Source organism: Phascolarctos cinereus, unplaced genomic scaffold, assembly GCF_003287225.1.
Source record: "Phascolarctos cinereus isolate Bilbo 61053 unplaced genomic scaffold, phaCin_HiC Scaffold_4;HRSCAF=312, whole genome shotgun sequence".
Taxonomy (NCBI): Eukaryota; Metazoa; Chordata; class Mammalia; order Diprotodontia; family Phascolarctidae; genus Phascolarctos; species Phascolarctos cinereus.
In genome coordinates this window covers 36,605,445-36,631,617 of record NW_027555847.1, presented here as the reverse complement: position 1 = coordinate 36,631,617, position 26,173 = coordinate 36,605,445, and the positions used below count along the sequence as shown (strand labels likewise).

At 39.0% G+C, this 26,173-nt stretch overlaps 1 protein-coding gene across 3 annotated transcripts in view; it reads left to right on the top strand.

The window, feature by feature from the left end:
* LOC110222522 (uncharacterized) overlaps positions 1-26,173 on the top strand; it is a 103,144-nt gene that overhangs the window by 67,523 nt on the left and 9,448 nt on the right. The window contains exon 3 of one of the 3 annotated variants that reach the window (XM_021007544.2): positions 7,714-7,809. The exons of the other annotated variants lie outside the window; for them this stretch is intronic. The gene's annotated coding sequence lies outside the window, so the exon portion shown is untranslated. The remainder of the gene's footprint in view (positions 1-7,713; positions 7,810-26,173) is intronic. 3 annotated transcript variants of the gene reach the window in all.

Sequence of the window (26,173 nt, the reverse complement as noted above, 5' to 3'; positions counted from 1 at the left end):
GCTATTTTGAGGTAGAGATCATAAAAAAAAATAATAAAATAGAACAAAGGCCATATTCAGATGGGAACTCTGGAGTTCCAACATAGGAAAACTGAGTATCAGACAGGATTCTGCTGTACTGTTAAAAGTTGTAACATATTGCTTGCTGGATTAGCCTTTGAGAAAATGGAAAGATCTGGAAAAACCTTAAACCAAACTGTGGGGATGGGGTAGGTGGGTGGGGTGGTGGGAAGCAAGATGAATTAAACATAGACCACTTGGAGAAGTCCATCTTTGCCAGACATCCCCTCTCTATTTCTGAAAAGAAAACCCTCAGAAGATATTAACTTTCATTTCTATGTGTTCCTAGATCTCAAGTCAGAAGACCCTCAGAGCTCATCGGGTCTAGTTCCCCCCCCATTTTCCAGATTAGCAAACTAAGACCCAAAGAAGCTAAGAAACTTTAGGTCACACAGGTAGACAGTAGGAATGGGGCCAAGTTTCAAATGCAACTTTGAGGGACTCGAGTTCTGCTTCTCAGGTCAGCCCTCTTTTCTCTGTAGCATGCAGACTCCTTAAGGTTCACAAATCCTTTTCCTTGTGACAATATCTTGTGAGGTAGGTCATGTAAGCATTAATAACCACATTTTACAGGTGAGGAAACTGAGGCAACTGGTAGTGGCAGAGCCAGAGCTCAACCACAAATTTCTGGCTCCCAAGACTAGTACTGTCTCTGACACACTACAGTGACTCATGCCATGTAGGTGATGGACCATCTTCTGTATTAACCTACACCTTGACCAAAGTGGAATGAGGCTTGTGAGCTTAAAACATTTGTGTTTGGACTTTTCCCCCAAATGTTGTCTTTATAATATCTACTTTTCCTTTCACACATGGAGTTTATTTCTGAAATGATCAGGCGAAACTGTCACTTCCTTTATTTGGCACATAGACTCCTCATCTCTAAAATGAGGGGGTTGGGCAGATGACTTCTAAGAGAAGAGCGTCTCATCATGAGTAATTCATCTCAACTTTTGAGTTAACCTTTCCTAAAAGTGAGAAGATAGTATTATGACGAATGATCGTTTGAAAGATGTAACGTATGCCAACAAATATTATTGGTGTTACTTAATATCAAAACCTAGAATTATTTAAATTAAATTACTTAAATCAAAAATCAATTACTTAAAACAAAACTTAGAATTTAGGTCCTTAGTAGAAAATTTCGTTAAAATAAACAAATATGTAAAAAAGGCTTATAGCCCTTTAAAAGAATGTTCTGATAAAAATTATTAGTAAATTTGGTTTTGACTCAACAGTCACTTCCCAAAGCCCGTGTGAACCCCTACAATGTATATTTTCCTCAAAACAATTAAGCCAGATCACCAAATTGAGCGACTTGATGTTACTTTCCATTTTGGAGTTTGCTGATTGCTAATCCAAAGGAGCACATTATTTCACTTGGATAATATGCTTCCGAACTATTCTATTCTGTTGGACCCAGGTTTTGCCATGTCTCACTGTTGCCTCTGTTTACCTGATTGTCGTCATTTTTATTTTTTTCAGGTTCTGTTTTCTTCCCTCTGTATCATTGTGTGCAAGCTTTTCCGAATTTCCTTGCTTTCTTCATATTTCTCATTCCTTTTGGCACATTAAAATTGTATTTCATTCATATCCCAGTTTATTCAGCTTTTCCTCAAATACTGGGCACACATTTTGTTTCTATATTTTTATTATATCACAAATAATGCTGTGATGAAAGTTCTTTTACATTTCTGTCCTTGCTGGCTGTTAGTAACGTCTTTGAGATACAGTCCCAAACTGGGATCTTTGTGTCACAAAGTATGAACAATTGAATAACTTTTCCTTGCTTGGCTCCAAACTGTTTTTAGGAACAGTTATGTCAATTCCTGGCTCCACCAGCAGTGAATTTTGTGTCTCTTTTCTCATAGCCCTGACAACAATAATTTTTTTTTCATATCTCTTTCTCCAAATCTTCTTGTTTGATTGTTGTGAAGTTATACTTCGTGGTTGTTTTAATTTACATTTAGTGATTTCAAATCCTTTTTAAAAGTTTTTTGTACTTTCTATTTCTTTGACAACATTTAATGGTATTTAAATATTATTTATTTTAATAGTCACAATAATATTTAACAATATACATTAACAATATATAACAATTTGTAATATCTAATATTTTGTTTTATTTATTTCAATATTCAGTTTTGAATGGTAAACTTCCTGGAGAAGACCAGTATGATTGCATAGGTTACAACATTGGGAAGTCACAGCTTAGCTTGTGAGAAATATTAGTCGTTAACCATGGATTTTCAAAGTCCATCTAAACTGCTAGGTTTAATAAATGAGTTTGGGGCCTTCTGGTTTACTTTTCTTATGACAGAGGTGTCTTTTCCTTTTTAAGTTACATGGCAGCTGTTAAAGGGGAAGGCAAGCTTAGAGAGAGAGAGAGAGAGAGAGAGAGAGAGAGAGAGAGAGAGAGAGAGAGAGAGAGAGAGAGAGAGAGAGAGAGAGAAAGTGTGTGTGTATCTGAATATACAATACCTGGAAATGACTGTTAAAGACAAAAGGCATTGATATGACCTAATTTTAAATGAATTACCTGGCATCCTCTTTCAAAATCAGAAATGGATTAGTAGTACCATATGAACGTGAAGATGCATATGAAAACACCCTTTGGTGAAGGTGATCATGATTTTAGAAACTTCTTGAAAACCAGAGCATACATCATATTCCTAGTTCCAATAGATTGCCATCAACTGCAGAAATAGTTGAGTTATTACCTGGCTCTTTGTATTCCTTTTGTATAGATGCTTCAGCTATCAAAATTTCAAAAAAATACTCATTTTTTTGCCATACTCCTTTAGATTTCTGTAATTTTCAGGTGACTTCCCCTTTGTCTTTTTAATATATTTATTTCAAAATATTTTCTTTCTTCACAGTTGTGATCTTCATGAAGAATGAAGGTAAATGGGTCAGATTATCTCTTTCAGTTCCGTTCTGACCTTTGTGGCCGGTGTTATTGTTTTTAAGGAACACTTAGCTCTGGGTGCTTGGGTATTGAAACTTATATTTTAGGTCCCTGGGAGGTCAAACACTATTTGTCACAGCTACGTGTGTTTACATGATGATCTTAGCTCTGAAGAAGTCAATCAAATCTCTTGATAGTTCAATTTAGGCAAGTACATAATTGGGTACTTTTTTAAAAAAGGATGTTTAAATTGAATTGTGTTTTGCTATGCATTGTACATTCTCCTTGGGAAGGAAGCTATTTACTTGACTTCGGGGAAATTTTTCACTTGAATTTTTTTCCCCTGAGCAGAGGGCTTAGATGTGTGGGAATGTTTCTACTTGTATTACCTGTTTGTCAGCAGTATACTGAAGTTGTTTTTATTTAACACTGGGCAAGGGCTGGGAGGTGAAATCACAAACATGTTTTTATAAAAAGAATGAAAAAGAAACCACAACAGTGTCTATATTGTTGGGCAGCTGCATTTTGGGTGTGCACTTTTGTTTTTAAACACACACACACACACACACCACCTTTTTTGGTCTTTTCTTCGATTTTTTATATCTTTGAAGCATCCAAAAAATCTTCTTTTAATAACCCCAATTTTGACTCTATCATTGTTAGAGTATTACTATAAATAACCCTTAGAAAAGAATATTTAGAGGCAGAAAAAATCAGCACATATGTATAGCAGGCTCTATTGCCAGATGAAACCAATTTCATTTTAAAGCAGACAATGTGAATGAAGGATCATACTACAGGATGAAACAGCAAATGGCCGACCAAAGTCTTTTGAGTTTTAAAAGCCGTGTTCCCAGTAGGAGATCCACTTCTGAATCCATGGTCACAGTGTGGACGGACCTATGTGCATATGAAGGTGTTTTTTTTTTAACTCTGTTGCACATTTTTTTCCTTTCAACTATGACTCGCATTTTAATTCAGTGAGCTCTTGTTCTATGCTTCACCCCCCACAAACACATGTGGTAACCTCACAATGACACTATTTATTTCCTTGCTCTTCACAGCATCATTTCACCTTTTGATGAAATAAAGAATGGACTTGAAATTTACAAAAAATGTCTATTGCCTTTTGAGATGCTAGGAAGGGGCATAGTATGTTTTCAGCATGATTATTTCTGCCTAAAGTCCCCAAATTTCAATCCATTGTAAGAGCTTAAAAAGAGGGGTTGGATTCATAATCACAGTTTTTAGTGAAAACTCTATTAAGGTAGCTGTTAAAGATAAGATTTTTGTCTACATTTTGTATGCTTTGTGTTTACTTAATTGACTACTAGATTTGGATGAATCAAGAGATCCATATTTGAATCATGCCTCTGAACACTTACTAGTTGTGTGACTCTATAAGGAAAGGTCCTGTCATATAGAGTTATTCAATTAAAGCCCCATGCAAAATAATAGGCACTTTTCCTTCATGCCACCACCAGGCCCAGCTCCTGGGTTGCTTCTGCTTCATTAGCTTTCTTCTTCCCCCTTTACCCCATTTTCCTGTATTCTCCCACTGCCACTGCTGCTGTCTCCCCCTCTTCCTCCTCTTCTTCTTCCTCCTCCTCCTCTTCCCCCTTCTCTGTCTGTCCAGGGTAAAAGTGCCCGACTTAACCAGAAATTGTTGATTTGATAGAAATCTTTCTACGTTGCTTTGCCAGAATCCTTCGTTTCTTTTTAACCCTATCTAAAGCCCCAGAGGCATAGGAGTTTTATCCAACATTGATGTTTCCTTTCATCTCTAAAGCTAATTTTTTTGTGCAGCAGTTTTGGTGAAATTATGTATCACTTGTGATAATTCATTTTAAAAATTCCTGAGCTGTGTGGCGTACTTTCATGAAAATTCATTTAGATAAAATTAGATATTATTGTTTAATGAGGTGGCATTTCAATTTAGACCTTGCATCATGCATATACCCAGAGTTTTTTATGGAATGGTTAGGTTCATTTGAGTAATAAAGGCTGAATCATGGGGGCTTTAATTCTTAATCGCTGTGAGGATTGTTATCTGTGGGATGTGAGCTGTCTTAGTGGTATTCAATCAAGTGTCCACTTAGCCATGACCAGAAGTAATTGCTCCCAAGTGGGCTGCACAATGACCTGTTAATACTTGTTTTGACCCTGTGACCTTGTCTGCCCCATTGTTTAGGATTTTATAGCAAGCGAGTCTGCATTTCTGTGGGGTCAAGTAGATATGGGAGGTCAAACATTTTCTGATTACTGCATAGTGTGTGTTCACTGTAAGGCTCCCAGAAACTGCTGGGTGGTTAATAGGTCTTGCTTCATAGGAGAACATGGACAGTTTGGAAATTGTCTTCCTGACTGCATGTAAACAGTTTAATATTTTACTGAAAGAAGTACATCTTGTAAATTAGGTATGAATAATACATTTGTAATTACTCCTCATGTCTTTGAACACTTGTGTCTTAATTGGCATGGGTATTTTTTTTTAACATATTTGCATTTTGCCAGGAAGTCCATTTTCACTTGCACAGAGAGATGGCAAGGTCATGGATGAGAAGACACCCTATCCCTCTGTGCCCTGGGAGCACTCGGTCCTTCTGAGCTCTGGGACTCTTTAACACATCAGTCAGGGTTTCTTCTCAGAGACTGGAGAAGAAGCTTCCTTCATTCTTTGGAAAACATGACTCGGGCAGGACAGTCGTTCCATTGTTTTGATAACCTTCAGGAACTGTTTCCTTGGAGTTGCTGAATGGAATAGTTCCTATTTGGAGATCGGTTGCACCCTTTGTTATTTTATATGGCTATACTCTTTTATGTGGCCATGTTTATTATAACATTGAATTACTTCCATGAAAGTGAGCACATGCAAAATTCGTTGTGTCCCAAGAGCCTTGCTGTTGCTACTTAACTATGCAAGCGATGATGGAAATAGTTTCATTTTAGCGACTTGATAGGTTAGTAATGCTGATCTAAAAAACAACTAAAATGTGGAGTATCATTTAACAAAGCTAATAAAGTCTTGAGGTTAGATGAGTAAACAGGAGATACAGGAGGATGAAAACTACAAATCGTAGAGGGGAGAAAAAGTGGCTTTTTCCACATTCTAGATGCATTTTAGGGTTGTTGGCTTTTGTGACCTCATAAAATACAAGGTACAAATATGATATTGAGTTTGACTGATAAGTAAATATTTTGATGATTAAAAACTAAGGGCTATTTTTGTAATCAAAGGTATTTTGATATTTTCCTATATTCCTTTGTCTCTAGACTTCTTTTTGAGGTTATTTTACATGATCAAAATTTGACAGACTTGTACTAACATTTATACGTGATTGTGTGTGTAAAGTATATATGTAGATCTGTCATATAGATGTATCTGTAAATATCTGTTTGAATACATACCTTTCAAGCCTTAATAATAATATTATTTTGCAAAGTGCTTTTCATAGCCCTGTAAATAAACTATTGTAATTGGTATTATCCATTTTCTATGCATGAGGAAACAGGTTTATCGATATGCAGTGATTATGTCACTCAGCTAATGCTAGAAGTGAGATTCAAACTTGGGTCTCTGTTGACTCAAAGTCAAACATGATACAGCTTTTACTGTATCATGCTGCCTTTATGTGAGAAAGGTTATTGCTTTCCTTATATAATGTTTCACTTTGCTAGTAGAGAGGTAATATCAGTAAAGTAGCTTATCCTTAATAAACATGGAAGTTCGTATTATATTTGGTCTGGATGTGAGTTTATTGGCTTAAGGAACTCCCAGTGTGGAAACTCTCTCCACCAGTAGACATTCAGGAGCACCAAAAAAAATTAAATGACTTGCCTGTGGTTATATAGCTATTATATGTCAGGGTCAGAACTTAAACCTAGATCTTCTTGACTCCTAGACTGGACCTCTGTCCACAATACCATGACATGTTCCAAGATAGAAATGTATGTACTTCAATGAAATCTAGACTCTATGTATAAAATAATCAGATTATTGATTGTATTCCTTTAATTGGTATAAATCCTTGTTTTATGTCCTGGATAGTATAATTCATAGAAGGTGAGAAGTGGAAGGGACCTTGGAATTCATGGAGTCCAACCCTCTGATTTTACAGATGAGGAAATTGAGTCCCAGACAGTTTAAATGTTGTTGCCTAAGGTCATACCAACTTGGGGGCAGGGTGGGGACCAGAACCCAGCTTTTCTGATTCATAGTCCAGTGGCCTTTCCCACTGCATCACACTGCCTCTTCTATGCTGTGTCCTTCTTGTGGCTCCTGGGATAGGAGTTTCCTTCTCCAGTCCCAAAGCTGGGAGAAGTGAAGCTTCATGAGCTCCAATGAGGGTGGCTTTGACTGGCTTAGAGGGGTAATGGGCAGGTAGCAGGCAGTGCCAGCTGACCCCTTCACAGGAGCTTGCTGTGGCGTAGTGAACCGCAGTGACCCAGCCAAAACCTCATACCCGCCCCCTTCTCTTCTTTGTAAGACGGTCACATCTCTGCCTTCATCACCCATGTGGATGCACATAGGTGTGCAAGGAGGGGGAACATGAAGACGACTGAGCCATGATCAGTGCTCTGCTCGTACGAGGCTGCTGTGGTGTGTGTGCATAATCCAGACAACAGATTATCCAGAAATCAGGGACCTCAGTGTAGGAGCATGTCAGCTGCTGTAAATTTGTTTCCTAATTATGTTTTGTGTTTAGTGTGTTATTAAAATAACTGTGATTTGCCCTTGCCCACAGCTCCTGACAGAAGTGGGAGATTGTCAAGAATCCACCAAAGGGGGCACCAGGAGAAACCAGTGTGAAATTAAGGATTTGCCATGGCTAACAGAGAAAGTGGGTAATGCACTCACAGATAATTGAGAATTTATCATATTCTCTTTTCACCTCTTCTGCCTCGATAATACTAAATTAGATTTCAGTAAAGTTTAAGAATATTATTTCATGATATTTAATATAAGAAAACATTTAATTAATATCTAAGTTTAGAAGAGGATTAAGCTACAGTTTTCTCTACCATTCTCCCCCTTCCATCCTACTACCCTTATAAAATAGGTATAGAGAAAATAAAAACTAAGAGGTACAATCGATAGAGTATTGGGCGCAGAGTCAGGAAGACCTGAGTTAAAATCTGACCTCATCCGCTTACTACAGGTGTGACCCTGGGCAAATCATTTAACCTCTATTTGTCTTAGTTTCTTTATCTGGAAAGTGGGGATAATAATAACATTCCACCTCCCAGCTAGGTGACACAGTGGATAGAATGCCAGGCCTGGAGTCAGGAAGACCCATCTTCTTGAATTCAAATCCGGTCTCAGACACTTCCTAGCTGTGTGACCCTGGGCAAGTCACTTCACCCTGTTTGCCTCAGTTTCCTCATCTGTAAAATGAGCTGGAGAAGGAAATGACAAACCACTCCAGTATATGTGAAGAAAACCCCAAATGGGGCTGCGAAAGAGTTGGACACAACTGAAAGTGATATAACAACAACACCTCTCAGAGTTGTGAGGATCAACTGAAATAATGCTTGTAAAGTGCTTTGCACAATGGCTGGCACATAGTAGGTGCTCTATAAATGTTAGCTATATCTTTTTCATAGGTGGAGGAACAGAAGTAGACTGTGGTCAAATAACTGACTTGGGCAGAATGGAAAAAGTCAGGTCCCCCAAAAGGAGCCTCCCTCTGCCTCCTCATCCTGTCTAATGTCTAAGTGGCTTGGGGTTTTCAGATCCTAGGATTCAGAGCTAGAAAGGGCTTTGGAGATCATATAGTCAAACCTCCTTATTTTATAAAAGAGGAAACTGAGGCCCCAAAGAGATAAATGGGTCATCCAGGTAATTCGGTATCAGATCCAAGCCTTCTGTATCCAAACTCCTTGTGTACTGTTTTATGCTGCGTCCCAAGATTCCATGTTTTCCGTGTAGCACCTGAGTGTAGGGTGATGTTTTCCACTGCCTAGGTATTTCCCAGAGCACCCAGGGCAATCAGTCAATGGCCAGAGATTTATCGAACACCTGCTGTACACAGACACTGTGTAGGTGCCAAAGTCACTGTCCCCAAAGAGGTGACCCTCCAGGGAGACGGGCTGTGTGTGAACACTAAAAGATAACAAACGACACCGGCTGCTGCTGTAAAGAATGGCCAGAGGAGGTGGCTGATTATCAGGGCTGTCCAATTCCCAGGCCTCTTGGGTTGTTGTGCGAGCTGGCAGATGTGTGCCCTCTCCCCCTCCCTCCTCTCTCCTCCCCCTCCCTCTCTCCTCTCCTCTCCCTCTTCCTCTGTCCCTCCCCTCACCCCTCTCCCTCTCTTTCCTCTCTACTTTCCTCTCCCTCTTCCTCTTCCTCCCCTCTCCCCCTCCCTCTCTTTCCCCTCTCCCCTTCCCTTCCTTTCCCTCCCCTTTCTCTTCCCTCTCCTCCCCTCCCCCATTCCTCCCCTCCCCTTCCCTGTCCTTCTCCTCTCCCTTCCCTTCTTTCCCCTCTCTCCTCTCCCCTCCCCTTCCCCTTCCCCTCCCTCCCCTTCCCCTCTCTTCTATCTCTCCTTTCCCTCTCCCTTCTCTCTCTCTCTCCTCTCTCTCTCCCCCTTCTCTCTCTCTCTCTCCTCTCTTTCCCTTTCCCTTTCCTCTGTTTAGGTATGGGAAAGATGAGTTCAGACTGCAGCTGAGATGCTCAGGAAAGGCCATCCTGGGAAGGTAGGATTCCAGGTGGGTCTTAGCTTGCTAGATTGTAAGCTTCTTGAGGGCAGGGCTCCCTCTTTTTGTCTGTGTATCATCAATGTTTAGAAGTCTTCTGTGCACACAGCAAGTGCTGATGAAAAGCTTAATGCTTGGTTGAAAGGTCAGTGCAATCCAGACCAGAAGGCAGGATGGATGAAGGCAGGCTGTCTATATCATTTCCCTTCATGCATTATGAATTCCAGTCAGACTGGTCTGCTCCCTGTTCTTTCTCCTGCCTCTGGGCTTGTGAATACAGGATCCTCCCTGCCTGGAAGTGCTCCCTTCTCCCCTCTGCTGCAGGAGACTCCCTCTTCCAAGCCCTGCTGTGGTGCCCCCTTCCACACAAGGCCTCCATTTCCCTCCCCCTAACTCCCAGTTACATTACTTTGAATTGGGATGCTGTGGTGTGAGAGCTAAGACCAGAAGGGACCCCCAGAGGCTAGCTAGTCCTACCTTCCCATTTTGCAGATTAGGAAACTGAGGCTACAGATGCAAAGTGACTGGTCATCATTAGCAGTGGGCTCTGTGCTCCTTTCCTCTGGATCCAGAGGTGGGGCTCTTCATTGCCTCCACAGGAATGTATATAGTCTTTGTATTTACTTGCCTGTGTTAATATTATCGCTCTCCAGTTGGGAACGGGGAAAGGGGAAGGGAATGAGCATTTGTATAGTGCCTTCTTTGTGTCAGGGACTGTGCTCCTCACAGCAACCCGGCAGGGTGGGCTACTATTATTATTCTCATTTTACATTTGAGGAAACAGAGGTTAAGTGACTTGCCCAGGGTCACACAGATAATGAGTGTCTGAGGCTAAATTTGAACTCAGGTCTTACTGACTCTAGGCCCAGCACTCTATCCACTGCTCCACCAGCTGCCTCTCATAGAATGTAAATTCCCTGATGGCTGGAGCTTTTTTTTTTTTTTTTGGCCTCTGTATTTCCATTACCTACATATGGTAGACCCCTAATGATGATTGATTAAGAAAGAAAACACGTGATCCAAGAAGCAGGTGAGAAGGCACCAGAGTAACCAAAAACCGTGTGTTTGTTGAATGGCCTGTGAGTAGCCGAATTTACCTGAATGTCGTGTAAGGGAAGAATGGCAGATAAAGTCGAAAGAAAAGTTAGGACCTGATTGGAAAGGACATTCAATACCAATGTAAGGAATTCATACTTTATCCTGTAGGCATTGTCCTCTGGCCCCAGGAAACATATTGATGATGTCCTGAAGAGATGATTTTTAGAATGAATAATTTTACTATTGCCTATGGGAAAAGGCAGAATTATGTTTCTTAGAGTAGACCTTCAGTATTTTAAGTTTGGGAGCTGTTTCTATCAGGCAGTAAGGGATATGGTTGACAGTGGCGTAGGATGTATCACTTGAATAGATCTTAGTCAGGCAGTCCAACTTTTTCATTTTATATTTGAGGAAACTGGGAACTAGAGAGTAAATGACCTGCCCAAGGTCACTAAGAGGTAGGATTTGAACCAAGAGCCTCTTATTCAGTGTGGCATACCATCTTAAATTTCTCTTCTCTTCAGGTGAATTACCAAGTATCTTGGCTCCCTGGCTTCTGTAGGAGAGTGCTAGTCAGTGGCAGGAAAAAGAGTTGGACCTTCATACATCCTATCTTTTGATGTCTTATATTTGTTTCTCTAAAAGGGTAGATTTTATCTCAAGAAAACAATAAGTATTAAAAAAAAAAGCATTTCAGCTGATGTTATAATTCAGCTGGCCCAATGGGAGTTTAATATTTTGGGTGCCATGCTTGCCACTCTATATAAATACTGTTGCTACTTGGGCTGCCAGATCAAAGAGTTTCTTTCAGCTGTGGGTGGTTGCTTTTTGGGTGTTTGCTAGTGGCTGTTTTTAATTTTAATTTTTATCTGCCCTTTGTAGTCATTTTGGCATCCTTTATCTCTGCTCACATGTTCTACTTCTTACTGGCCAAGGAGTTTGAAAATGTACCAAGTCTGAAAAGTTTTTAAGAAGGTTGGGTACATATCAGAGCCAAGGCTTAATGAGCCTTCGTTGGCCAATGGGATGTATTATAATGTTCTAGGAGCCAATGGGAATACTTTTAAAAATTTAGAGTCCCTGGTTCGTGCAGTTGTCTTTATTCATCCACTCTCATTTGCGGTGCATATGGTGATGCAGTTGGGTCATTTTTGTGCTTTCAGATGACAGCTATCAGTGTTCGTTTTGTGTTGTGATTTACCTGAGAACATTTAGGGGGAAAAATTCACTTGGTTTGTCGGTGCCAGCTCACTGGGCTATTTCAGGATACCTGGGATCAGAATACAGATCTGGGGGACACTTTTCCACATTTTAGGACTGCCTCTCTGCTATTTAATTCTCTGCAAAAAAAAAGGTTCAGATTTGAGTCCCTTTTCTGGTAAATTTGAAGATGAAATTTCCAGGTGTAATTCTGTTGAAGAAAATGCATGAGAAAAAGAAGAGTTTACGTCCCACAGTTGTAAAATCATGAATCTGTGAAGGTATCTTCAAACCTATTATGGATTATGAATGGATTATTATAATTTTTAATTACACAGACTGAGATTCTCATTTGATGCAATTCCATGAGAATTCCTGTGGAGTTAGGATGGAATATTTCCCCTCTCCTTGGAAAGGGAAAATGTAGAGGGTCAGCCAGTATCCTGCTGGGAATTCACTATGCACATATGCTAAGAAATAGATATATGTTTTTCGAAAAATGTGAACCATTCTCCAGTGCTGAAAGGAATGTAAAACGATCTATTTTTCTAAAGGTGTAGAATTGATGAGGCAAACAGAAGTATATGAGTGGTTCATTTGTGTTCTAGTTTTAGATATACATAATAGGATGGAGAAAGGGCTTATAGCAGTCCCAGGGTAGTTGGTGAGATGTTTGAAGATAATAGGGGATTATACTAGATTCGACTTGGGTTTTTCTCCCCTGCTATACCTAATGGTAAATTTGTCCTGTGCTCTCTGTCAAAGCAGAATATTGTCAATTCACATAACTTGGTTCTCAGATGTGAAACTCTATGTTCTGAGAATGCTTTGGCATATGCATGGCTCATTTTATAGTGGCCCCTCTTAAAAGGACATCCCATCGAATAGCTCCTGTTCCAATTCAACCAAACATGTCCATGGAAAGTCATTTTAAAAATAAGGGGAGGACAAAGCATTTGTTTATGTCCCAGCAGAGCAGGCTAGCTCTCTTTTTGAGATTATGGGAAATGGACTTGCAGGAAAAATGAGAGCTTTTCATAATTTTCAACATTTTCTCCACTAGACTTTTAAAAATGTATTTGTAAGTTTTTGATGTGGGAAACGATGTACAGTAGGCTCAGAACATTTGTCAGTTCGTCTCCCTTGATGTTTTCAAAAAGTTAACCCTAATTTAAAAAAAAATTCTGTTGCTTTTTTTTTTAACCAGGTCCTTGAGTTAGAAGAACCCCTAATTTGGGAAAATAAAAGGTTTCTTTGATTAGATCTGAAAGTGCAGTGGGGTCAGTAAAGGAAAAGGCAAAGACAGGTAGATAGATATAAAGCTTTTCAAGAGGTGATGAGCTTCCCAACGGAACATTAAATTTGTTTAAAATCTTGGATATTGTGCTTTCCAAAGGCTAGGGAAAATTCAGTTAATGGAAAGAAGAGATGTTGATCAGTCATGGCAGAGAGCAAGGCCTTAGATATGTCTGGGCAAGATGTTTTTCAGAAGGGTGGCAGGAATTGAAACCATCTTAGAGAAAGTCAGAAAATCAATAGTGATATAACATGACAGTGTTCTAACAATAAAGAGAATTTTGGACCAGTAGGTTCTACTTGGAACAAGTAAATAGAATTTTCTTTTAAGTTTTGAGTAGCTTTGCTATTTTATAATTTAGGGGCAATTACACACAACTGAACAATAACAACGTGATTGCTAGGGGCACAATCCAAAATAGCTTACGTTACTACACATGTGATGCCAGCAACCATAAAAATTTTCAGAGACCATCTATCTATTCCATCAGTTTAATTTTACAGATGAAGAAACTGAGTACCGGTGAAGGCAACTAATACACTATGAAAATTTGACTTTTAGAACACCAATGTGTAACATGATGGATTTTTCTATTTCTGATGTGATCAGAAATATTTTACTTAAATAAAAGTGATGTAAAGTTTATTTTTCATGGATGATTACTCAGAATTGAACTTATAGGACTAACATCTGGATTGTTTGAAGTTGAGGGGAAAATAATTATAATAGAAGGGCTTTAGAATTTTAGTAAGAAAAAAGTACATTCCTTTTATTAACTCTATTATAATTTTTAAAAGAACTTTTTCTCTTGAGGAAATGGGGAAGAGTATCATGTGCATGATATAAGTGAATAAGGAAGAATGGAGAAGTAATGGCGAGAACATGGTCTAAAGATAGATCGTAGGGTGTAGCTAGGTAGTGTGGTGGGTAAAGCTCAGGCCTTGAAGTCAGGAGGGCCTGAGTTCAAATGTGACCTCAGACACCTGACACTTATTAGCTGTGTGACCCTGGGCAAGTCACTTAACCCCCATTGCCTAGCTAAAAAAAAAAAAAGATCATAAAATAGTCGAAAAGCAATTTTACTAAACTAGTTGTGATATAGAAATATAATGGAATGTTCCTGTTGTAAGTAATGATGAATGGGAGGAGTATAGAGAAACCTTAAAAGACTTATATTAACTGATAGAAAGTGAAAGAAGCGAAGTAAGGAAAAATAAACACAAACGATAGCCACAGAACACACTGAAAGAATCGAAAAATCCAAACCACATCTTTTGTAATGATAATGACCAAGCTTGTGCCAAAAGATAAGCTCTCCGCCTCCCTTCTTGGCAGGGATGAGGGAGCCTGGTTATGTGCTGTCACTTTCAAATGCAACGTTGGTTAGTTTGGGTAAATATACTGTGTATTTGCTTTCTTTTTGTTCTTTGTTACAAGGGATAGCTTTTTGGGTGGGGGAAACAGGGAGATTAATTGGGAAATAAAGGTGATGCAAAATGTGTCTATATTTTTAAAAGTAATAAAAAAAAGAAAAAATGAAAATGGAAAAGGGATGAGTTAAGGATAGAGACTGTGGACCTATGCTTTCACTAGTGTAGGGGACTTCCAAATGAAGAAATTCTGTCTACCAATATAGGTCAGCATCTTCTCTGCAGAATCAGCTTAGGTCACTGAGAAGTTAAATGACTTAACCAGAGGGACATAGCCAGCATGTATCAGAAGCAGGGGCTGGAATCTAGGTTTTCTTGCCTTACTTTGAGGGTGGCTCTCTACCTACTGTACTGTACTGTCTGTAAATTAATTAATTGGTTAAAAGAAAGGAATTAGAATACCAGATTATGTTTTAAGTGTGTCACTGGTAAAATATTAGTTTCCTCCCCTCAGCACCCAGATTATAAACTTATTAAGGGTAGGGATTGTGTGCACACATTTATATTTCCTGTGCTGTACAGTACAGTGTTGAATAGGAACTCAACAAGTATTTCTTGTTTAAGTCTCCCTCTCCTGTCCATAAAGTGAAGGGGGGGGGCGGTTCCTAGACTTACATAGAGATAGATTGAAGGTATCTGGCAAGATCATCTGGGCCAGCTGCCTGCTTTCATTAATTAGGGTTGTTAGACAGTGATGACAGCACTACACGTGAAAGATTCACAAATCTGATCAAATGCAACAGACAGTGTTAGCAACAAACTGAAGTTAAAGGACGTGTCTTCCTTTCTGCTAAAAAGGGATAAATTACAAAAGTGGCAAGTGACACATGCTATCCGTCGGTTACAAACACCATTAGGTGGTTTTGCTTAACTCTTTTTGGGGGAATACAGTCGGCACTGGTGTTTGTTGGGGGTGTTTGTTAGGAAGTGTCTGCTGCGTCAAAACAAAATGTATCAATGCAGAAAGAAAAGAGAAAAATAATTAAGGTTGTTAGATAAGTACTTTGATAGAACCTGAAACTGTCTGCATAACATCCTGTAAGATTCTCTGTAGTTTTCAGATGCATTTATTAGTTAAGATTATGTCAAGAAATTTAGGATGTATTATTGAGACAGTACTATAATTTGCTGCACTGGAATTATCTTGCCAGTTTCCTAAGTGCCTTCATTAACAGTGTGGCCCCCTAATTTAAGTCATAGTCCACAATACTTAGCATTCTACGAAGAAGCAACTTGTGCTCCCAGATGATGGAAAATTCCCTTCCCCTCCCCCACTATGTGATTGGAAACATTAAAACTCACAATAAAAATAAGTGATCCCACTGGCCCATTGTTCATGGAAAACTCCCTACTCCGGAGATAACAGTACTAACATCTACATTTGATTGGCCAGCGTGCTCTATTGGTAGTCAAATAAACATTATTTCCTTGACAGTTATTATAATCAACATTTTACTGACAGTAAATAAAGTGATGTAGAATCCTACTTGATAGTGGAATCCTTGGTGCCAAGTTGGTTGCTAAACCATAGAAACCCCTGGGCATTTGTAGACAACTTCATTCGTGTGTTGTTACTTATTTTGCTCCTGTCACAGATGACTAGACAACATTTATGTCATTTGGAGGCATTCTGTTATTGCACTCTTTTTGATGCCATGGTTTTATATGAAATCGTTAACTTGAAGACGTTTTGTCATTTGTATCTTATAAGTCACATCCGTGTGTGTGCATGTGCGTGCACATGGGTACATGTGTTTGTGCATGCTCCGGCATTGTTGGTATAAATAAGTTGATTCCAGTTTCAGTCTATTGAAAGCTCACTAATATGGAGCAAAGTGTTTTTGTGTGGTTCTGCATTCCGAGATGACTTCTTTTCCAGATTGGTAAATTACACTTTTCATGAGTAGGATTAAATCAGTTGTTTTAATTCATTGGAGGTGGGATGGCAGTAAGCTGACAAGCAGCCAGTACCATACTCTGGTTAAATTGTTTCATTTTATATAAAATAACCAAGGCCATGATTTGGGGATAGGACTAGAATTTTTGTGTCCCCATTTAAACAGTTATTGTAGAATTGTGTCTGTTAACATACTACTGTGATGCTTCTTGGCCCAGAGATGACCTTGGCTTCTCTGCTAGTCTCTCAGTAGAATACAAGCCTTGGCAAGTTCTGCCAAACTGGAAAGGCCTTTGACTGGAAGTCTGTGACAGACTCTATCCCTATCACCTGAAAACTAGCCTAGCCAATATAGGAGAGGCTCATCACCAGATTGCCTGCATGAGGATAAATATTTTTGCCATCAGAACTGTTGGAGACCATCTGCCTCAGTGTCTTCAGCTGTGAAAATGGGGATTGGATTTAGTTTTACCTCCTTTCAGTAGATCATGAAGGGATTATGATCTGTGTGAATGAAGAGGATGCCCACAAAAAGGTAGCATTTAGATCCTTGGGGTATTAATGCTTTATAGAAAGAGGTTATTTAGGCTGTCCCCCTGCTGCCTCCCAAATAAGGTCATTTCTGATTTGCCTCATTTAAAAAAAAAAAAGGGAAAGTTTCTGAAACCATTAAGACGTACGTGTGTGTATGCGTATGGGGGCATGTGGTTCATGAGTTTGGCTTAAAAATTAATAACTATATAATGGTTTTCATTTATAATCCAATGTATTTTATTTCATACATTTTAAAGTGTTATTCTGAGAAGGGACCTACAGGCTTTACCACACTGTCAAAGTGCCATGTGTTCCATGACCCAAAACAGGTTAAGAAACCTGTTCTAAAGTCTCACCATCCAAGTAGTCAGGGACCTTTTTTTTTTTTCTGTGTTGGACTTAATAAAACTGGGCAAAAGGTGATTTATAATAAAATGGTAGTGTTTTCAGCAGGGTACATATTTCTATTTAGTGCTTTTGATTCTGCACACATACACACACACACACACACACACACACACATATCATAGTTTTTCTTCTTTCCCTCCCACCTTGATCCTTTTTATTTTTGTAATGAGATTGTATAGTACTATTATATTGGTTCTTATGAAGGCATTTTGGTGACCTCTGTCTCAAATCATTATATTAACTAATAAAAGCTTAAAAATTGCCACTGTCTTAAAAATGTATTTCTAATGACTTTGTATGAGCTCAGTAGAACAAATAGGAAGCATTTTTGCTAAATGAGACCAGTGTGAAATATATACATTATTTGTTTAGAAAAATTTTTCTTTGGAGAAAAAAAATCGAAGCATAGTTGCATTTAAAACCAGCAAAATAAAATTGTATTTGAGATGTGAGCTTAAAATTCAGAAAGGATGTGGTGTTGGTAGTAAACATAGATATTTCCTCTAAAAATTATGCACAAAATTTATGTTCAGTGTCAAAATATACAGTACCCAGAGACAGGTGGCTTCAACCTTAAGGTTGTGGCTATATGTACAAAATTAAGTAGAGTTTCAGAGTGATTATCCGAATGAGCATTTCTCGGCCAGATTGTCCAAACCCAGTAGTGCTGAGCATTCAGAAAACTCATAAGGGCTTGTTGACTGACTGAGTGCTTCACTGCTTGTTGATTTCAAGGATCTTTCTGGTTTTTCTTTCGTTTGTTTGTTCTTGGCTTTATAAGCTTAGCTTCTTCTATAGATTTTCATTCTGATTCTTCCTGTGGGCACCATTATTGGCCTCACTCCCGCCTCATGGTTTTTTAATTCTTTACTCTTTTATTCATTCCACATACTCTGTGTGTGTGTGTGTGTGTGTGTGTGTGTGTATGTGTGTGTGTGACATCCCTTCTTCTGCTCTTTTTATTTGGATATGATCAATTGCTGACAGCTAATTTAAGGTTTCTGTGGCAGACTTTATTCACTCTTTCTTCTTTTTTGCCTTATCAAAGTTTGATTTTTCCAATAACTGTTTTTAGGTATTTTCTTTTCTAACATTAGTCACACCTGATGTTATTAGGGATCATAGGAATCCCTTAATCTCTAGGTGTACTGGTGCAAATCAAAGGACCTGGATTCAAGGCCCAACTACCCGTATGATTTTTGGCAAGTCAGTTAACCTCTCTGCCCTCAGTTTCCTCATCTGTAAAATGAGGACTTGGATTAGGTGACCTCTGGGGTCACATTGAAGTCTAAATCAGTGAAACTATGAGATTTAAATATTTACAAGTGTGTGGATGGATACTGGACTGGGAATAATTGATCAAGATAATTCAAGGAAAAACAATGTCTTGACTCACATTGAAGCAGATTTGGGGGCTTCATTTGTCCTTAGTTCTCTGCTTTATAGAGGTAGAACATAGTGGGAAGAGCAGTACCTTAGAACTTGTGTTCACTTAGTTCTAGGCTCACTAGTGGTATGATCTTGGGAGCATCTTTTTACCTCCCCGGGCCTCAGTTTCTTTATTTATGAAATAAGAAGGTAAGACCAGGTGATCTCTGACATCTTTGTCAGTTCTCAGCTCAATGAGCCGACAGTCAGTGGTCTTTGTAGATATTCTTATGGAATTGTTAAAGATGCGTGTGTAGGGAATTCATAATGCTACATGCTTTATGGGTACTTGAAAGTGTGTGCAAAATTCTATTCCTTAATGATCTGGGGGTAGATTAATGGAAGTCCTCTGAAAATTTGGCCCCCAAGTTAGCTAGCCAGATTATAGTAAATGTGTTTAATGTTGCTTGCCAGGACAGCATGGGGACTGGGGGACTCAGCCAGAAAGCTCACATTACCAAATGGGATTGGGGATTTTGTCTTGATATTTTATTCAGATTTTACTCCAGTTTATTGACAGGAGTTCTGCATTTCACACTTCTAGATATATAATTGCATAGCTAAGGTACCAACACTTTGCAAGAACCCAAGATTAATTGAGAGAGAAGATGCGTTTTCGCCTTGGCTTTCCCATAGGCACAAGGCAGTATTTCCCTGCACAGAAGGGCAAAAGCCTTCCTCCATGTAACTCCATCTATGATAGGTTTATCCTCAGATCTAAACTGTGGCAGTGCAAGTTGCCTATTTCACCTAAGTCAAGCTTAGAAACAGTGTAGGCAAAAAAAAAAAGGTGTAGGCACACTTTAAATAGTATTATGTGTGGTGCTCTTCTCACAGTGCCCTGAATCGTGTTCCTTTCTGTTCTTGGGAACACTATTGCTTTTTGCCTTAACTTTGTTTAAGTCAAAGCTGGCTTTGGAATTGGAGGATTTTAGAGCTGAAAGTTGGTCATTTAGAATTCATCAGATGAGATAAAGTATGGAACAGTGCTTTGTAGTTCTACATAAGTGCTAGTTATTGTTATTATCGTCTTCAACATCAATGGTGAATTTATTGAGCACTTACTTACTAGACACAAGATCCTATTCCAGGTTCTTGGGAGACAAAGAAGGGAAAAAATGAGTCCCCTCAAAGAATTTAGAGTCTTACCATGAGGTTAAGATGTACATAATAAAACATGATGACACTGTGTAGGAAGTGATAAGGACAAATGTGATATCTAAATCAAGTGCTATCATATCGTTTGAGGGGAAAGGACATTACTTTCACCTGGGGACTAGCAATAAAAGTAACTGGAAGATGGGGCGTTCAGGCTGGGCAGTGAAGAGTAGGATTTCCACAGGCAAAGAAGTAGAAGAAGGTTGTTTGAAGGATGGGGAGAAGGACCTTGTTGTACATAGGAGAGATGGAATGTAGAATGCATGAAGGGGAAATAGAATCGGAAATAAGGCAAGGTAGGTAGGCTGGAGAGAGGGTCATTTTTAGCATCTTTTTTTTTTAACATCTTTAATGTTAGACTAAAAAGTCTGTAACATCCTAGAGGCTGGAAAATTCAACTTTAAATATAGCCATGTTTTTTAGCTGTGTGACCCCGGGTTCCTTCAGCCTCAGTTTCCTCATCCATCAAATGGGTAGAAGAGCATCAAACTTACAAGGTTGTTGTAAAGCTCAAATGATAATATGTCAAGTATTTTGTAAACCTTAAAGTATTATATAAATGCTAAGATGATGGTGGTGGTGGCAGTTGGGTAAAGGAAGTCTTTAGAGAAGTGAGAACCCCTTCATTTTACAGATGAAGAAATTGAAGATCTGAGTAGTTCAGTGATTTGCCCAGAATTACAGAGCTGAAACTGACACTTACATCTTCTCATTTTTGCTTCAGCATTCTTTTCACTATACTTGACTCCTCCCTTCTTATAGTTAACTTTTCCTATTACTCTGTGGACATGATGCTTCGAGGATTATGACAGTCCACTCCAAGAAGGGAAATCCAGGCCTACTACTTGGAAAACAAATTAGAATTCTGGGAAACTAGCATGTTTTATTTTTTAAAATAATTTTATTGATATTTTTGGTTTTTTATATCACCAGGATTTCTTCCAGCTTTCTTCTTTTTTTCCTCACAGACAGCCATCTCATAACAAATACTTTTTTTTTTTAAGAAAAAGGGAAGAAAGACAAAGGAAGTCAGCAAAATCGATCAGCTCATAAAAATAAATCTGAAAATCTATGCCATGTACCATACCCATGGACCTCCTACCTCTGCAAAGGAATGAAGAGGGGGTGCGGAAGATTCCAAACTAATTTGATTTTGTTTCTTTCATTCTTTTATTTATTTTTATTTCACTTGGAAAATTTAGATTTTATTCTGAGAAAGGTAGACTTGAAATGGATTTAAATTCTTAAATATTTGTTCATTAGTGTTTTTTGAACTTTATTCCATGTTAAAATTATGTCACAATGTTCATGTAATCATAGGTATGACTGTTCTTTGAAGAAAGTGTGTTTTAGAGACACATTGCATTGCTGGCAAGTTACAACAGATAGGACTAATACAGAACGATATGTAAGACTTGAATTTCTCATTGCTTTGCCCTTCATGAAAGATAGGCCTTGACTCCCCTGCTAGGATTGTCTCCTGGCCAGGCAGTTAGTGTCCCCTACAGACTCTGGTGGCTGGACTATGAGAGCCCCATTAGTAATAGCCTTCCCACAGCCCTGGCTTGCTCTTGGGACCTTAGTACCAAAGACAGCAGCAACACTGTTTCCTCTACAGCGTTGCTGCCACATACTCAGGGCTGAGCAAACTAGACTTCTCCCCAGCTGGTTCTGTGCCCAAGCTGACTCTGTGTTCCTGGAAGAGTTTCTGAGTTGAGGTATCACTGTGTACACATGCATATATTTTTATGTACTTTGGTACTTAAGGAATCTTGGATATAATCAGTTTGGGCAGTCCCCTGGGCCAATGTGGATCCTGATTCCTCAGAGTCTTAGTGGATTGTTTTCATGAGTTGCCACTCCTCCCCTCCACACAAAGAAAAGACTCATCTCTTTATTGCCTACCTGAAGATGTGAGCTCATGGTCTTAGCAAGGCTGGTCCTTAGTCAACATGCTTACAGTCCATTGCTGGCCTCATTTCCAGCATGTGGTAGAGTACCACTGCCATGGCTTTCAGGAACTCAAGATCATCTCCATTTCATAATGAAGCAGCGTGCTGCAGTAGAAGGAGCTGGAATCAATGGACTTGAGTTCAAAACTTGCCTCAGACACTCAATACCAACCTGACTGTAGGCAAGTCCATTAACTTCCCTGACCCCCTTTTCTGAAGGAACTGAACTAGAGGAGGGCCTCTAAGGTCCTTTCCAGTTCTGGATCTTTGTACTTGTAAGGCATCTTAGTAGGGCTGTAGTTGTTTCCCTCTTTCCTTGATTGAACACTTCAGATTCAGCATTTAAAAGCCTTTGGGAATTGAATTTTTGAAATTCTTTAAGAATTGCATTTTTGAATACTTGATCCTGTCTAGAAACTATAAAAAACAGTAAGTAATTGTTGCTTGGTACATGCTGTAGTAGAAATTATTGTTTAGAATCTAAAATTAGCAGAAGGTATGTATTCCATTACTCTAGGGAAGAAGCTTTTAACCTGTTAACTGTGACCTTTTTTTTTTTTAATATTGGGATAATTGTATTTCAAAATAATTGATTTCCTTTGCAATGCTACGTATTTTATTTTATGCACTTAAAAAATTCTGAGAAGCAGTCCATGCGACAAAATGGTTAAGAACATCTTCCCTTGGATAATCAGAAGAATACCCACTTTCTGCCCTTGGTACCTTTTTAGTGTCAGGCCTCTTTGGCTTATACGACACAGAAAAGGTTGTTTGCATGTTGGGATAAATCTTTTTTTTTGATTAATAGTTCAACTTGTGGACTTGTAATCAGGAATGCCTTATCAGCAGCTTTTCAGAATTTGACATTGCGCATGGAATGTGCCAGTGGCAGAAGTTTAGCACTCAGTAAACGTTCCAGTTGAATTCGACACACATGAATTATGACAGGTCCGACTGCCTGTGCTGTGGTTTGTTGTGTCTGCCCTGGTTCCTGCTTTGAAAGTTGCAGTTGCATTTGGTCATTGAAGTTTATTTTCATAGTCTGGCCAGACCAGCAGGATCCCCATGCACTGCAGGGGAGCGAACAACAGCCGTTGAGTTAAAACGCGCAGTAGATGAAAATTTCAAGACTTTGTTGCATCATATCCAAGGACTTATGGGCTTATTTAAGATACACTGTTTGATTTAATTTAGATATCTAATGGATTAAAAGCCTTTTAGTATCACTCAGAAAAGAAATGCCAAACATTGTAAAGCCCGGTTGAAATATTGTTAACGTATGTGCAACGTACACATATATGTCACTGCCTTCCGTGATAGTGTGTTAAGTATTAGTTGGTATGTTAAAGGTGTTAACTATGGTTTTACTGTGTAGATTATGCTATAGGGTAAAACAAACTAACTTTTAAAAAAATTCTGTTTTATGAAATATTTTTTAAAAAAATTCCTTAAAAATTACTTGACTTTACTTTAGAAATATTTATTTCAGGAATTTTTTTTTCTTGAGTAAAATATGCCTGGAACACTTTCCCTCTTTTTCAATTACAAATTTAAATGGTAAGTAGCTGGGCCTGGAAGCTTATATATCAGCATTTACTGAGGATCCTAATGTTGGGGGAAAACTTTTCTTTGGATCATTTGTGGCAAAATAGCAAATTGCTTGAGAGGTGTGGGTTCTATTTGGATCACTTCCCTGTGGGAGGAGAGAAACCCTAGCATCTGTGCTTGTATTAAGGCCTCTTTGGTAGGAGAGGAGCAGTTGCTGTTTAGGAGGTTGTAGGCTTTGACTTTCTCACTGACTTTGAAGAGGCTCTGGGGGGTGAGGAGTGTGGTGGTGGTATTGAGAAGCAGACTGCCGACAGAAAGTTTGTTCTGCATCTTCTTTAACATTTCAGTACTTCTCCACTAACCTGTGCTTTTGCTAGCATGGGCACTGCTCCCCTTGACGGCAATCATAACTCCTTTCTGATTGGGTGACCAGCTTTGGAGAGTTACTCTGTTATCCCCCAAATCCATCAGCCGCTGACCCACCTGGATGAGCATCTTCAAGTTTAGCTGGCCTGATTTTTGGGTAACAATCTGTCAGAGAACCCACGTTCAGATACTTTTCTACATAGATGGACCTTCGAGTTTGGGGTTCCATTGGCACATAGCTGCCTGGCAATCCAAGGAGCACTTTAGGGGAGGTTTTCCATATCCCAGGTATTAAAAGCACAGTGACTTTTTTTGAATAAAGCTTGACTATTGGATGGCAGCTTATTCAGGCTCCACAGTGGGGACAACAAAGAAGGAGATGTATTATAATTAGGGGCTGCTCGCCATTTTTATCAGAAAAATATCCAACTTGCTTGTTTGGATCAGCCTCAAACTCCCCAAGTTGAGTTCTTTTAAAAGGATTGTTGAGGGGACAGCCAGGTGGCACAGTGGGTAGAGCTCCAGCCTTGGAGTCAAGAGGACCTGAGTTTAAATCCGATCTCAGACATATGATACTTACTAGCTGTGTGACTCTGGGCAAGTCATTTAACTCCAATTGCCTCACCAAAAAGGCAAAAAAAAAAAAAGGACTGTTGAGTTGGAGCTTTTGTTCCCAAGTTATCCGTTCCTTTTAAGTCATTTGCAGTCATGACCCACCAGCTTAAACTCAGAAGAATTTGTTTGTGGCAGTTTGCCAGATTCTACTAGTAAGTTACTCAGTAGCTAGTAATTACTATTTCTATAGCAGTCTAAGGCTTGCTAAATGATGTACAAATATTATCTCACTTGTTCCTCACAGCAACCCTGGGAGGTAGGTGCTATTATTTTTTTTTCCATTTTACAGATGAGGAAATTGAGGCTGAGAAAGATGAAGTGACTTGCCCAAGGTCATATAGCTAATAAGTGTCTGAGGCCAGATTTGAAATCAGGGTTTCCTTTCTCAAGTTCCAGCACTGTGTCCACTGTGCCACCTGTCAGTTTCTAAGAAGTAAGTTTAGTTGGCAAAATGTTAAGGTTTTGAGTATTAGTATATTAATATCGAGTATTAATACAGTGATTAATATTATTTTGCATATTGACTATTAGTACACCGCCAGCATTAGTGACTTTATATTCTCTCATTCCTTCAACAAGTATTTCTTAAGCGACGTTGTGTAATGGTGTGTACTTCTGCTCTGTGCCAGGCACTGGGTGTAAGTAAGCAGTGTGAGGAAAGGGAGTGGGGTGGGGGAAGGCTTGTAGGGACCGAAAGAAAATGGAAGCCCTGTAGTTATTCCCATCACTTAGGGAGACAGGCAAAAACCAAGGCAAAACAGTTGAATGAAAATTGATGGGCCAAAGTAATTAAGTAAAAACGTGTAGCATAGACAGTGCTCTACAACTTCAAAAGTGACGTTTGGAGGAGATGGGCACCAGTGTGGCATGGAGCAGGAAGAGCTGGCCAGTACTCCGTAATGTAACACAACTCAATTTTTAATTTAAAAAAGTCTTTCAAACAAACTTATAATATTCATCAATAATAAAGCATCATCTGAATGTAAAAACATAATGTTATTATGCAAAACCACAAACTTCCTTTATTTTTGAGGGTTATTGTTTTTGTTTGCTTTTGTCCTTTGTCTTGAGTCAAGACCTGTGAGTTCATTGGTGTGGGGAACTCCTTGTGTGGACACTTGCTAAGTTGATACATATCCCTAGAAATATGGCATACCGAATGGGAAGAGATATTTTGATTAGGCCACACCTGGAGTATTTGGAAGGGGGATTGATAAGCTGGAATTCATCCAGTAGAGGGCACAAAAAGGATGATTAGAGAATGAAAATCAGTATTCATGAGGGTCAGTTGAAGGAACTGTGGATATTTAGCTTTAAGAAGAGAAGGCAGTGAGAATTCTTTGTGTCTTTGGATATTTGAAGAGTTATCATGTGGAACAAGAGTTGGTTGATTCATTTGGTTTGTCTAGGAGGGCAGACATAGGACTGTTAAGTAAAAGACGTCAGAAAGCAGATTTTGGGTAGCTATGAGGAAGAAATACCTTAACAATTTGAGCAGTTCAGAAATGAAATATTGTTACCTTTTGCTAGAGGACCGAATTCCCTTTTACTTGAGATCTTTTTAAACAAAGCAACCCTCGAAATAACTGTTAATTGGTAGTGGTATAGACAGATTTCCTGACTGTGGCAGGAATTGAGTGA